Source organism: Zootoca vivipara, chromosome 8 (assembly GCF_963506605.1).
Source record: "Zootoca vivipara chromosome 8, rZooViv1.1, whole genome shotgun sequence".
Lineage (NCBI taxonomy): Eukaryota > Metazoa > Chordata > Lepidosauria > Squamata > Lacertidae > Zootoca > Zootoca vivipara.
In genome coordinates, this window is record NC_083283.1 from 73,923,934 (window position 1) to 73,938,039 (window position 14,106).

General features: G+C 43.9%; 1 protein-coding gene across 2 annotated transcripts in view; it reads left to right on the plus strand.

Annotated features, from left to right (window-relative positions):
- The window catches only part of BASP1 (brain abundant membrane attached signal protein 1), a 72,743-nt gene that overhangs the window by 33,900 nt on the left and 24,737 nt on the right, over positions 1-14,106 (plus strand). Inside the window, exon 1 of one of the 2 annotated variants that reach the window (XM_060278033.1) lies at positions 409-9,652. The exons of the other annotated variant lie outside the window; for it this stretch is intronic. The gene's annotated coding sequence lies outside the window, so the exon portion shown is untranslated. Of the gene's footprint in view, positions 1-408; positions 9,653-14,106 lie in introns of those variants that run through there. 2 annotated transcript variants of the gene reach the window in all.

The following is a 14,106-nucleotide window of genomic DNA, read 5'->3' on the forward strand; positions in this document are numbered from 1 at the left end:
CTGGTCTGACCAGTCGGCAGAATTAACAGTGATTTATTTGTACAAAATGTCACAGCGGAATGAAGTCAGATAAGATACATAACTCAAAAGTACAGTATGTAATAGGCTTTTCTATGGCTAGAATCATAAATGCAACCATGATTCGCACCATAATCTAATCTTGGGGATGGTGCAGACATAATGGGGTCTGATCATTCATCATGGTTAAGAGGTCTGGAAAAAGTTCACACACTCTTCCTTCCCAGTCCTTTCCCTCCTGCCAGCCTTAACCATGGTTATGCTGCCACCCTCATTAGCAATGATTAATGTTTCCCTGGTTTCGATCTCTATTAGAATTTCCATATATATATATATATATATATATATATATATATATATATATATTCTAAATTGCGGGACGCAGTGGAAGACAGGAGTGCCTGGCATGCTATGGTCCATGGGGTCATGAGGAGTCGGACATAACTAAACGACTAAACAACAACATATTCTAAATTACATTTCAAAATATTCATTTAAACAACCTTAAATCAATGACTTCCCTTCTTCTCTTTCCATGGTTCAATTTGCATACCATACATCCCTGCATATTTTACCATGAACTAAACAATTTTGTAATCCAATGTTACATCCATCAGATCTTATTTACACTGTTGAATTTATCTTAATGCTGCCAAATGAACAGAATTTTCACCCATATACTCGGTAAACATTTTCCAGTCTTCTTTGAACGTATTTTCTTCTTGTTCTTTTATTCTCTGTGTTAAATCAGTTTAAGTTGCCATTCTTCTTTGGTTGGGACCTCTCGTTTTCCATTTTGAGGCTAACAAAACACGGGCTGCCATAGTAGCATACATAGTCTTTTTTGACACCTGGGAATTTCCCTCTGAATTATCCCCAACATAAAGTACACTGGGTTTTTTTTTTGGAAAGGTACTTTAAAACATTCCCCCACTCCCCAGTTCAGTATATACCATTTCCCAATACTCTTTTACCCTTTACAAGTCCACCACATATAACTGATCTCAAATAGAATTTTCTTGCCTGACCTGTCGAGCTGCCATTGATCTCAGTAGTTCTTTCACAGAAGAATTTACTGCTGGTTTGTTTGACAGTAGGAAAAAACTTTGGTTTTTCAAATTCCACGCAAGGCCAACATTTGGTTCCCGCACCTCCCAAATTTCATTTTGCTCAATTCACGATGTCCTAGTTGTGGCTCAATGCCCAATATGGTTAAAAGTTCTAGCAAAAGTGATAGTTTCTTCCCTCAAGAAAGCTCTCCCACTTTGCATCAGCTGAGTTCCCCAATTCAGAAATTAATTCTAGACTACACTGTTCACACAGTCCTTGTGACACTTTGTTTGTGAGGCACTTGGTTCATATGGGTTGTGGGTCAATGACCTGCTCTGCAGATTTGGTAGCAAGCAACCCAGAACTCCAAACAGTGGGGATCTGTTTTATGTCGCTGCCTGGTGTGTTTCTAAATCTATCAGCTACGGCCTGGAAACTGTTATGTCTGGCAAGCATATCTGTGTGGCAGAATCTTGAGTTGTGTATATTTATATTTTGGGGGGTGGGGAATCAATGTGCTTTAAATTATTAACTAACCTTTTTTTGTTTTGCACGGGGGAATCATTGGTGTAAAATTTGGAATACAATACCGTGAACTGGTAGCAAAATGACAATAATAAACTCACAAGGCAAACTAGTTGCTTCAGAATGGGTAGAACTTTTACTGTGACCCACAGAGGTGAACAGTGATCATCACTGGAAGGATCGATGAGAAGTTTGGTCTTGGACATTCCTGGAGCTTGAGATGGCTACAAAGTATGGAAATAGCAGAGGAAGTTGCAGATTTGGGGCAGGAGGAAGGGAGAATATTCTGGTATGGAGAGCTACAACTGAGCATATGGGTGGAACCAGTGCTTTTTTTCTAGAAAGGTGCCGGGACTCACCATGAACACCCCCCTCGTTCTCTTATTATGGTGCCCACCTGAGAAGTGCTGGAACGGAGTTCCAGTGAGTTCTGGCTGGGAAAAAGTTCTGAGTGGAACTGAAAGCCATGGGATGGGATGAGGCTACTTGGGTACAATGTACATCGTAAAGGGCCAAGAACAGAGCCCCGAGGAACTCCCAACAGCGAGAAGGAAAACAAAGTAAGAGCTCTCTCCACTCCAACCATGGAAACGTTGAAAGAGCAATTAGTTATGAACACTGGACACTGCCCAAATTGTGCTACTTCTCTGTCCCTAGCCTTTCTTTCTGATGCTACCACCATTTTTTCAATCAATAGCAATGGAATCCTACTGCATAGACCAGCTTGCTTGGGATGTGTGCCACCTTGCCTGATGTTTGAGCACATGATGCCCTTTATTGGCCCCCTGCTACCAGCCCGGAGTGGGGCAGGAATGTTGTGGAAAAGTGAGGAAGGAAAGTGTTGTCGCCACCCTTGGGGTCCTGCTTCACGTTTTGCCAGGGCAATGAAATTGTGCGTTATCGCCATTCTTCTCTTCCTCCTTGCATCCGCCTCCTCCGTGCTCCTGGAGAGATTTGGAGGAGTGCTCCTTGGCCTGCAGTTTTCTAAGTTTAGTTAACCCCTGGCACGTTCTGCAATAATGCCACCACCTTTTAAACCCTACAAGCTTCCAGCAGCTGTGGCCCGTATCAGCCAGGCTGGTTGCTGGGGCAACAGCTGAACCATTGTAACCATGGACCATTAATTGCTCTTCATGTGGCAGCTCCAGTGTGGTCCAAGCATCTTACGTGTCCCAGGCAGGATGCGCTTTGCTGAAGGATGGTGTTGGTGACTGGCGCATGCGAGCCAATTATACCTGGCCAATTCTAGCTGTGCAAATCGCTACATACGGAACATCAGGAATCTTTTCTAAAACACGTGGCTTTCTGTTTCTTTTCCCGCTGCCGAGAACCGCGGCTCAGCCATTTTGCCAGTTTTCAGAAAGACTGGGCAGATGGATGCGAGCGTTTGGTTGATAGGGGCAACACTCATCGAGTGGTCTAGGACCACATTTAGTGGCAGCTGGAGAACATATGGCTCAGGACTGCAATACCTTACCTCAAGGACCACCTCTTTCCATATGAACTTACCCAAACCCTGAGATCCTCTTCTGAGACCCTTCTTTGTGTGCCCCCTCCTCAAGAGGTGCGGAGGGTGGCAACATGAGAACAGGTCTTCTCTGCAGTGGCTCCCCATCTCTGGAATGCTCTCCCTAGGGAATGCTCTCCCTAGTTCGCCTGGCACCTTCATTATACACCTTTAGGCACCAGGCAAAACGTTCCTTTTTAACCAGGCTTTTGGTTGACCCGATGGACATCCATTATGCTTTTAAAATGTGGCTCTTTTCGGGGGAGTGTTATTGGGTTATTGTTCTTATTTTGATTTTATGGATTGTGATTTTATTCTGTGAACCACCCTGAGACCTCCGGGTATAGGGCGGTATACAAATTGATTCAATCAATCAGTCAATCAATCAATCAATCAATCAATGTGTGAGTGAGACTGAGTTTTCAAAGTACTGAATGCCCAGCTACCTTCATCGGGTGTTCTGAGTTGTGGAGCTAGCCTTGCCTCTTGCAGATTTTCCCATTCATCCTCAGTTGGCATTTTACAATTTGCAGGAGCTTGTCATTAGGATTGCCAATGTTTAGCTTTCAAACATTGAGGCATCTGGGTGAGGCTCATGGGGAGAGCGATACAGGCCAGGGGACAGAGTGTGGTGGACTCCAACAGGGGTACAGCTAATGGCAACAATTTCCTTTTTGCTCTCGTGTTGGCAGATAAGATGAGCTGAGCACATGGATTCTAGTGCACAGCTGATTCTAGTTCCAGGGCGCGGGTGGCACTGTGGTCTGAACCACTGAGCCTCCTGGGCTTGCCGATCAGAAGGTCGGCGGTTCAAATCCACGTGTCAGGGCAAGCTCCCGTCGCTCTGCCCCAGCTCCTGCCAACCTAGCAGTTCACAAGCACCCCAGTGCAAGCAGATAAATAGGTACTGCTGTGGTGGGAAGGTAAACAGCATATTCGTGCGCTCTGGTTTCCGTCACAGTGTTCTGCTTGCGCCAGGAGTGGTTTAGTTATGCTGGCCACATGACCCAGAAAGCTGTCTGTGAACAAACGCAGGCTCCCTTGGCCTGAAAGCGAGATGAGCGCTGCAACAACATAGTCGCCTTTGACTGGACTTAACTGTCCAGGGGTCCTTTACCTTTTTACCTAGTAAAGGAGCTGCACATGGAAACAGGTGTGAGAGCAATTCTCACAGCTGCTGCTGCCAAGTCACCACGATGCTCTCCCAGGATCAACTCTTCGCTAAATGCAGTGTCAGTGAGAGGGTGGAGGAGAGAGACACTTGAAATAATGAGCTGTGGCTGAGCCTGGCTGCCGAGTGCACGTGTGTGTGTGTGGGCAGTCAAGTGGTTTATAAAATGCCCTTTTATGGAAAACACTTTCCCTTTTATTTCCTCTTTCTCTATGAAGTGTAAACTCCAGCTGCCAGTTCATTTTGCAACTTTTCGATCATCTTTAAACATGCAGAGCCGAAATGATTAATTTTAGTTCACCGACATCCTGCCTTGTTGAATCGGTGCAGATACACTGTGGGGGAAATGTTGTTTTAACACGTAAGTGCTTTAATGCCCATGAACAAAAAGAATAAAAACGTAGGAAGACTTGATATCCTGAGGAGCAAAACCAGTAACGTGGCGTTATTTATTTTGGGTTTTCAGCTTTGTATTCTTATTCCAAAAACATTAACCTGAAATCATGTTTTGTTTCTATCGGTTTGTAATGGAAACTTGCGCTGGCAAGATTGTAACTTAGATTTAAATATGGTCTTTTCTTTTAAATGTTGATCCCACAGAAAAACCACTGGTGGCTTAGCTGCCACTCTGGCTGGCAGAGGCTCTCCAAGATCCTTTTACAGACTTGCTATCCAATATCGTTTTACGGGAGATTCCTGGGATTGAATCTGGTACCATGCCAGGCTTTGGGGAATCTGCTTCCTTCCCCCGTGGCAGTAGATAAGAGATCAAACGAAAGGAATGCCTTATCAGTTATAATTTTTAATAATCACAGCAAGAGAATAAAGAACACATCTCCTCAAAATGGTGGTGATCCCCATTAAGTTCACTCCCACCTCTGTCCCTATTCATCTACGTCACTCCTATGTCTTGTGAACAGAGTACACAGGGCAGGAGCTGAATCTATTGCGGTGATTTAAAGGTAAAGGGACCCCTGGCCATTAGGTCCAGTCATGACCGACTCTGGGGTTGCGGCGCTCATCTCGCATTATTGGCTGAGGGAGCCGGCGTACAGCTTCCAGGTCATGTGGCCAGCATGACAAAGCCGCTTCTGGCGAATCAGAGCAGCACACGAAGCCCTGTTTACCTTCCCGCTGTAGCGGTACCTATTTATCTACTTGCACTTTGACATGCTTTTGAACTGCTAGGTTGGCAGGAGCTGGGACCGAGCAACGGGAGCTCACCCCATTGCGGGGATTCGAACCGCCAACCTTCTGATCGGCAAGCCCTAGGCTCTGTGGTTTAACCCACAACGCCACCCGTGTCCCCCACACAGTAAATACTTCTCTCTAATCACCCTCTGATAGTCCCTATACTTTTTCCAGCTAAAATTCACCAGAACTTAGTTCTGGCACCTCTCAGTGGACACCACTGTCATTATAAGAGAACAAAGTGAATTCCAGCACCTCTTTTTTCTAGGAAACTAGCACTGCAGCCTTCTTAACATGGTAACCGCCATAAATTTTGAGCTACTTGCGGTGATTTACTTCACAATAAATACTGTTGTTAGGAGGAGTTGGAAAAAGAATGAGAATCCCTGTTGCAGCCGTGCTGGGTACAGTGGTACCTCGGTTTGTGACTGCAATCCGTTCCACGGAGGCGGTTGCTCGCCAAAGCGGTTGCTCCCCGAAGGCATGCTTCTGTGAGTGCGCGATGCGTCAATAGAGCGCTTCTGTGCACGCACGAGCTGCGCAGATCGCGGCTGCGCATCCGACGCCGTGGAACCTGGATGTAAACACTTCCGGGTCCGCGGCGGTCGCTCGCCGAAGCGGTCGTAAACAGAGGTAGGTGTAAACCGAGGTTTGACTGTAAAAGAGAAAGGCCACACTGAATGTTTAAAGCAGTATCATACTACTTTAAGCAGCCTTGCCTCTAGGTAGCATGCAGTCAATCCCAACAGAAAGGAAATGACATTCCAGACCAAAAGAAGATTCTGCCAAAAGATTCTGCCCTCCACCCCAAAGCACAGGAGAAGCAACTTATTTCAAGCTTAGGGAAAGCTCTTCAACAAGGTGATACTGTATCTTCTGTTCAAAAGCACAGCTCCTGCAAAGGATTCTCTGATTGTGACTTAGCTTATTCTAGTTAAAAATGTGCTGGGTTTCCTGTCTTCTCAAGAAAAGCCAATTTTGCCACCTCTCTCTTTTTGATCTCTTTTTCTTCCCTCCCAAATCTTCCTGGGATTCTTTGAGAGTTCCTTCACCTTGGGCTACAGTAGCTATGGGCTATAACTTAATGCTTTGGCACCTGAATGCTTGGAATGTGGGTGATACTATATTCTGTTCTTAAACATCTACCATTGCCAGTTTAGGGACTGCTCCCCGGGGTGCTGTATTTTGGAATACATTCCAGTCATTCCAGTCTTCTGCCAGTGGCATTTGCTCGGAGAAGGAAGGCCATTTTTTGGCCTTCAACCTACAAGTTCCAAACCAAGGTGAAAGGCCAGCGTTCAAGAAATGCTTCCTTTTCGCCAAAGATATTTATAGCATTTGTTTAGCATACTTCTGTCCCGCTTTGTTTTTCCTTGAGGCTCTCAAGTTGGCCTCCAAAAGATTTGCACAATATCATTGCATTCAAGAAAATTTGTACACATAATCAGAAATAGCATGATGCATTTTTCCTCCGCCCCTCCCCCCATTATTCTTGCTATTCCCACTTGAAGGGTCTCTGAGGCAATTGGGGCTAAGCCACTAGACCTCATGTGAGTCCCATGATGGGTCCCAAGTCATTCTCTCATTCATATACAGTGGTGCCTCGCTAGACGAATTTAATTCGTTCCACGGGTCTTTTCTTAAACGAAAAATTCGTCTAGCGAATCCCATAGGAATTGCATTGATTTTTTTTTTTTGCCCATAGGAACACATTAATTGAATTACAATGCATTCCTATGGGAAACCACGATTCGCTAGACAAATTTTTCATAAGACGAATTCGTCTAGCGAGGCAACCTCCGCTCGAAAAATCCTTTCATTAAGCGGAAATTTCGTTAAGCAGGGCATTCGTTAAGCGAGGCACCACTGTATATATATCTTTCTGTTTTACAATTCGTTTATATATATATCTTTCTGTTTTACAATTTAAAATACTCATTTAAACATCCTTAAAATATCAATGACTTCCCTTCTTCTCTTTCCATGGTTCATTTTGCATATAACAAATCCCTGCATATTCAGTATTATTACATCCACCAAAACTTATTTATACTGTTGAATTTATCTTAATGCTGCCAATGTTTTCAGGTGCACACAATTTCCCCCCGTATATTCAATAAACATTTTCCAGTCTTCTCTAAACATATGTTCTCCTTGTTCTCTTATTCCCTGGGTAGGCAAACGTAAGGCCCGTGGGTCGGATCTGGCCCAATCACCTTCTAAATCCGGTCTGCGGACAGTCCGGGAATCAGCGTGTTTTTACATGAGTAGGATGTGTCCTTTTATTTAAAATGCATCTCTGGGTTATTTGTGGGGCATAGGAATTCGTTCATCCCCCCCCCAAATAGACCGGCCCCCTACAAGGTGGACCAGCCCCCTGCTGAAATAGTTTGCTGACCCCTATCTTATTCTATATGTTAAGTCTGCAAGCTGCGCAAAATTCCAAGACTGCCCCAAGTCTTTCTCAGCCGGTAGCTGGCAGTTCCTAGGCCACAGTTCCTATTGAGGACCTCTTGAGGCAACTGAGTGGAGCTTGAATTTGCTCAGCCCATGTTGGAGTCTTCTCTAGCTGGAAGTTGCGACGGAACATAGAATCATAGAGTTGGAAGAGACCACAAGGGCCATCCTCTCCAACCCCCTGCCAAGCAGGAAACACCATCAAAGCATTCTTGACATGTGCCTGTCAAGCCTCTGCTTAAATACCCCCAAAGAAAGAGACTCCACCACACTCCTTGGCAGCAAATTCCACTGTCAAACAGCTCTTACTGTCAGGAAGTTCTTCCTAATGTTGAGGTGGAATCTTCTTTCTTGCCACACCCCAAGGATCAATGGCGTCAGCTTTCCCCCGCGACTGAGGGCGTCTGGGGCCATGCGATGTCACCAAGCCCCACAGCATGTGTGCATGACACCACCACACCCCACAGCATGTTGATGTCACTCATGTCCTGGTGATGTCACACGTGCTTGTGTCATGGTGTAACCACACAGCCATCACTGCACTCTGGGGGGGGGGGAGAAGCCCCTTCATTGAGAATTTTTTTGGGGGGTGGGATGCTACGCCAAGAAAAAGCAGGCAGTCTGTTGGGGATTGGATAAACCAGATGGTTTGTGTGTATAAATGTATGTGTGTGCTTCTGGTATGACTCCTTTTTATTTATTTAAAGTTTTTATTTATACTTTTCAGGTTTATACATTTCATTAGTTTTACAATCAATTTAACATTTCAAAGTTTGACTCTCTTCCTCCTCATTCTGCAGTTCCTTGAATTTGTTTTTTTTAATATCTTCTGCATATCCAAATTCATTTAATTTGCGCATTTGATTATCTACTTTAAATATTATGAAACTGCGGGTTGTTACAACAATCCTGCTTTTGGTATGACTCCTTTGCCTTTAACAGCTGACTAAGAGGTAGACGAATCGCTGAGAAATGTTTCCTGACATGGACAAGAAGGATCAGAATTATGTTTTCTTCCTTAAATTCTGCATGGTAATCAAAGGCCCAGGAATTCAGCGAGACAAAAGGACTAACTGCCCCACCCTAGATTAACTAGGTGGCTTTCCAGTATTACTGCAATCCAGTATTTCTAAACCTCGACTCCAAATCTGCAAAATGGGAATATTTAAGGACCTGCCTAGTTGCTCTACTAAGAGGATGATTGAGAAAAAGTTATTGTATGGGCAATCTATCCGGAAGATATTTGTGTTTCGAGGAGATAGTGCTCCAACATGGTTATCCTTCCTGCCCCCTGTTCCTCCCCCCTCCCTTTCTCTTGTTAAATTCTTTGATGGCTGAGAACAGCCTTTAATGTTCTAATCTGTTGGAAGGAAGCGATAGTTCTGGGCATAGCTGCGCCAAGTTTTCCCTTTTCTCGCGAGGAAGCCTATTCAGCATAAGGGAAAATCCCTTAAAAAAGGGATAACTTGGCAGCTATGGTTCTGGGTACCTCCTTTGATGTTGGACATTGTTTGGAGAAAGTGAGGCATTGGGAGAGGGTGGCTAATGAATAATCTGCGCCAGTCAGGAAAGTCACAGGCTAGCTATATAGCTATCTCTAAATCGGATGGTGTTGGGCATAGTTTTTTTGCACAGACTGATCGGTCACAGGGCCGTGCAAACCGAGGCTACCTGGGGGAATCCCTTCGCCGCTTCTTCAGGGCTTCCAAGTGGCAGGTCGAAGTGCATGCTTGGTAAGGTATATAATGCTTGCTGTTTAGAATAAAATCTTTAATCTCCTCACTCACTTGTGTTTGCATTGCCTCTGAATCTCATTTCTAAAAGAGCCGCCTTGCATTTGGCAAGACAGTTAGCAAGTGAAACGAGCCGTCTTGCACTTGTTGAAGTCAGCAGCAGAACTGAAATTTTCCCTCAGCAAAGTCAGCCCCAAACTGACAGCGTCACCCTTCCAGCCCAAGTCTGTGCCTGGTTTCTAAATTTAAAGTTAATCCTCTTTCAACAGAAGTCTTATTAAAAACAACAGGAGTGCATAAACCTTCTAATCCTTCAAGGCCAATATGGGGTCCTTAAAATAAAAAAAAATTCCATAGAAGAACTGTACGAGATTTATTTTTTCCTGTCCGAAATGGCAGTAAGCACATTGAAGTAAGCCCACCAAAATCAGATAAGGAAGTGAGAAGGGAAGCACTAAGATCGGAATGGCATTTTTGTGGTTTCTGACCATGACAGATTGGGCCCAGCGTTGGCCTAGCTCAAATTAGTAAGAGCGCAAGGAGTCCAGTTGGTCCATTTCTTTCTTCCCCACCCTTCCTTTGTGGATTGGATTGAAAGGGAAAAGGTAGTAATTCTTCTGTGAGCTAGTACAGTTGCCAGAGAAAAGTGCCTCGGCGATTTCTGAAGATTGCTTTTGTGAATTGGGAGGGGGGGGAGAAAAAGAGCAAAATGAAGGAACCAAAGCTCAGTTGGAGAGCATAAGCTTTGTGTTGCATACAGACAGGCCCAGGTTTACCACCCCTACCCCAAATATCCCCAGCGAGAAGGGTCCTAGTAGGAAGGGGGGGGAATGCTCAAAATAATCCCCCGGTCATTTATGAGAAGAGATTGCTGTAATTAAACACATAGTCAATCAAATAAATTTTAGGAAAAAAACGAAGCCACTTGAAAAGCAAACGTCCCTCATTGTGGAGGCCTTTTCAGATGGTTCCTTTTCAACCCAGTAAGAGGAGGTCAAGTTTGGGGTTTGTGTTAACCTTTGCCCTACCAGTCCAATTTTCAAAAGGTTTCAGACCTACAATTACTCAAACAATGCATTTCAACAAATAAATACCCCCCCCCCGCGCCCCCCCAGGCGGTTCCGTGAAATGAGGCACCATAAATTCACATATCTTTCTTTTTTTGTGCTGGGCATATCTTATGTGCGAGTGGGAAAACCAGTTTTGCCACTGTTAGTACAATGCTGTTTCTCGCTTCCCAAGAAATGGATGTGAGTGATACACATGTTTGCAAACATGCCTTGCAAACAAGACTCCTTGTTTGATTAACACGGAACTCTTGCATCTTGCAATTTTCTCCCTCTGCTTCCTTCATTAGGACACAGCAATGAGCTTGTAATTCTAATATTTGCTCCATGCACTTTCTCTGAGCACTTTTTCTAATGTGATTGGGTGACTCCTAAGCATCCGTTGCATGTGATTTTTGCATTTGCTACACCCTGTAGATCCAGCAGGATCCTAGACTAGTGAACTGGGCAGATCTCAGGCCTGAAGGTGTTCAGCAGACTCAATTTTTGGCTCAGGTTATTTACATTTATTTGCTACATATATATGCCGCCTTTATCTTCCAAGGAGCTCCAGGTGGCTAACAGGGTTCTGCTCTACCCCATTTCATCCCCACTGCAACCCTGTGAGGTAGGTTAGGCTAAGAGATGGTGACTGCCCCAAAGTCACACAGTGAGCTTCATAACTGAGTGGGGATTCGAACCCTGTTCCCCCAGGTCCTGATCCGACACATTAACTCAGGGGTCGGCAAGGTTTACCTCACCTGGGCCGGATCACATCTGCGCAGACGCGATTTCTGGCGCCGCAGAAGTGAGTCCCTGCTCTGTGCTGCGCCGGTTTAGCACAGCATGCAGGGACTCGCCTAGCGGGTGGCTTGGTTTGGGGGGCGGCTCGTGGGCCGTTTAAGCGACCCCCGTGGGCTGCTCGTGGCCCATGGGCCACTGGTTGTTGACCCCTGCTTTAACCATTACGCCACACTGGTGTAATCTGAATGTATGTATGGTGGGTCCTTCAAATTATCTAGTTTCATATGGACTCCATTTTGAACTTACTGAAAAAGAGAATCATTTTATGACAATGACTGCCTGAATTGATCCTGGTGTGTGTAGCACTGTGGTTAACCACACCACATATGGAATTTGAATTTAGCTTCTCAAATCTCTACAGATGTGTTCACAAGAATGAAAAATGTCCCTTCCACATGCAGAGTCCGTGGAATTAGTTCTTCCGGCACATCAGGTTACATTGTGGTGATATCTTAACACACCCAAAGACCTGGAACCAATGAAAGACCAAAAATAACAAATCCCCTCTAGTTAGTATTCACATTTTTGCATATTTGTGATTCATGAGCTGCTGATAAATGCCAGTTGAAAGCTAAGGAGAAAGAAAAAGAAGACTTAAATGAAGTTCAAGTGACCTGAAAACAGAAATCTATTTTGTGCTGAATTCTAGAGCAACTGAGCTGTGTCTGATGAATTAACTCCCCAGTCTGAAAGCTGTGCATTTAATTTTATGGCTGAGCTTTTTTCATTGTTGGAAAAAGAATCACATAGAAGAGGAATAATGTCCAATTTCTATTCACATTAATGGGAATGAATACCCAGGTTCCTTTAGCTAGCTCTGACAATCTATCCAGAGAGTGTATAATAATTCTGTTGAGTTACACCATTCCAACAAACATGGAGGAAATGCATGTGAGTTTTTCTTGGAAGTGTGTGCCTGATTTGACCATCACCTGGTACTTGTTTTTTAACATTGGTTTCATATCACCACGTGGCCATTAAACTTAATACATCAATCTCTTTAAAGCAACAAGGGATGAATGGATGCGTTTATGGCTGTGGGCAACGATAAAACAAATGTGCTCAGAAATCAATGTGCTTCTCTCTGCAGTTGAGATCACTTGCCAACGTAGCCTAGTTCAGGGATGGGGAACTTGTGGCTCTCCATATGTGGCTTGGACCACAATTCCTTTAAAAAAATAAAAATCATTTTTATTTGATTTTACAAATAAAAATTTATAACAATCCAAATGTATGCCCATATATAGAGATTGCTCTAAATCTCGAGGCCCCCCCCCAATCTCCTTCATGAGTCATATTGTCAACATTTACAACTGCATATTATTCCATAATCTATATTTTGAATCCATCCATGTTATCCGTACCTCTGGTTATGGACTTAATTCGTTCCGGAGGTCCGTTCTTAACCTGAAACCGTTCTTAACCTGAGGTACCACTTTAGCTAATGGGGCCTCCCACTGCCGCCACACAATTTCTGTTCTCATCCTGGGGCAAAGTTCTTAACCCAAGGTACTACTTCCGGGTTAGCGGAGTCTGTAACCCGAAGTGTTTGTAACCTGAGGTGTTTGTAACCTGAGGTACCACTGTATTTTCTTACATTACAAGTGGGATTAAAATCCTGCTAATGTTTTCATCTGTTTACAGCGGTCTCTTAAATAAATTATAAAAATTTCCCATTCTTTTTTAAAGTTTTTGTCCTCTTGGTTTTTGTCCATTTCGGCAAAGTCCATCAGCTTGGCTTGCCTTTCCTGTCTAGTAGGGACTCTTTCTTCTTTCCATCTCTGGGCTAGTAGCATCCGAGCGGCTGTTGTCACATACATAAAAAGTCTTTTCTGTTCCTTTGGAATGTCGGAACCTATAATCCCTAATAGAAAAGCTTCTGGGTTTTTTTAAACAAAAGTTATTTTAAACTTTTTTTCCATTTCATTATATATCATTTCCCAGAAAGCTTTTATAACCTTACATGACTTGGACCACAATTCCTATCAGCCCCAGTCAGCATGCCCAATGAATGGTCAGGGATGATGGGAGTTGTTGTCTAGCAATATCTAGACCATCCCACATACAGGAACGAAGCAAACACATTAAAAACAGACAGATAACCCATCCAAATCTCACAAACAACTTGACTCTTCATGGTCCCATTTCTGATGTCCTCCCTCTGTTGGTTGGTCTCCATGTCTTCTACCAGACTTTCCCAGACTTATAATATCTAGATTTGCACCCTCCTTTCATCTTCTGTTTTTGTTAAGCAGCAAAAAACATTTGCACCCTTCTAATGTTGGCAAAGAAAAAGTCTCATCCATTTGCACTTGCTCGCAACCAAGTTTGTGTCTTTTGAAAGTTTGTGTCCCTAATGGGGCAAACAGATGATACAGTGGTGCCTCGCAAGACGAATTTAATCCGTTCTGTGAGTCAATTCGTTTGCGGAAAATTCGTCTTGCGAATCCCATAGGAATGCATTGAATTTTTTTTTAAAAAAATTTGCCCATAGGAACGCATTAATTGAATTTCAATGTATTCCTATGGGAAACCGTGATTTGCTAGACAAATTTTTCACAAAACAAATTCGTCTTGCGAGGCAACCTCCGATCGCAAAACCCA